The sequence below is a fragment of the Aplysia californica genome, unplaced genomic scaffold (assembly GCF_000002075.1).
Source record: "Aplysia californica isolate F4 #8 unplaced genomic scaffold, AplCal3.0 scaffold00710, whole genome shotgun sequence".
Taxonomy (NCBI): Eukaryota; Metazoa; Mollusca; class Gastropoda; order Aplysiida; family Aplysiidae; genus Aplysia; species Aplysia californica.
This window is the reverse complement of record NW_004797980.1, coordinates 124,817-126,073: the sequence shown is the minus strand read 5'-3', so window position 1 is coordinate 126,073 and position 1,257 is coordinate 124,817.

The following is a 1,257-nucleotide window of genomic DNA, read 5'->3' as shown; positions in this document are numbered from 1 at the left end:
CTCTCTCTCTCTCTCTTTCTCTCTCTCCCTCTCTCCCTATCTCTCTCTCAATCTTTCTGCGTTTCTCTACATCTCCCTCTCCCTCCCAACTCTCTATCTCGCTCCCCCTCTCCCCTACCCCCTCCCTCAAATGTCTCGTAACACAACAAGACTCCATTATAATCCAAGACCATAGCGAAATGATTGCCTGAGTAAAATGACTGCGCTGGCTGAAATTCTACAAAGGGCATCCATCACTGCTGAAAGGGCCCGGTAAATGGCGAAAGGTCCAAGGTTTGATTCCGGAAGGATCAATCTTTCGATTAGGAAAACCGAAAAAAAGAATCTGATTTCGTAATCTGCTAGTAGCAGTTCTCGTTTTGTCCGTGATTGCTTCAGAGTGATCGAACCCACGCAGTTCGGTACAGCCTGGGTTTTGGGGTTGTTGTTTTTTTCGTTTGCTCAATTGTTTTTCTCAGTTGTAACGTCATCAGAAAAGGGAACGGGAGGAGAGGGGGGGGGGGTCGTGACTTAAAGGGTACTCGTGGATGGGATTGTATGAGTTTAAACGGTTTCTTGTAATGTTTTAAGAATACGGACAAGTGTTTTTGGAGCCCTCTAGTTCAAAACCGAAGCTGTCATTTTTTAGACACATTTTAATTATATGGATAGATTATTCCTTTCTCCCACCTTAAGTTTGAGGAAGTAAAGAGGAACACACCAATACGATCAAGGTCAACAAGTGCACGGGAAAAAGAAAGAAAGATAAGCATGAACAGCAGAGTCTGCCGATGGCGCTGAACAATCCAATCTAAACTTTGAATGTGGAGGTTTCAATGGAAGACACGTCTTGAAGGACAAAATATTAAAAAACCTTGATGATTCAGTGTGATTGTGAATGAAAAGATGATATAGGTAGAGACTGGTTTATAATGGATTAGATAAGTAGATTACAATATCTGTCACGACACGGTGGAATCAGGCGTTCGTCAATTTTTGAGTATGTGGAGTTATTGGTATAATCTTGTTCATTTGCCTCGCTTTTAATGAAAAAAAAAAACCACTTAAAAAGAAGTTGAGATAATTTCAATTAAAGGAGCGGAGTACGTCTGGTTTCAGAGGTAAAATTAGCGAGAAAATGGCTGCAAAAGTTTGGTGATTTCCAGAGCTTGAGAGTTGTAGGAATTTGAAAATTTAAATTTTTTGGGGTACTTTTAGTCAGCGTTTTTTTTATTCAAATCCACACATAAATGTGTTTTTAAATAGACATAAGAGGTG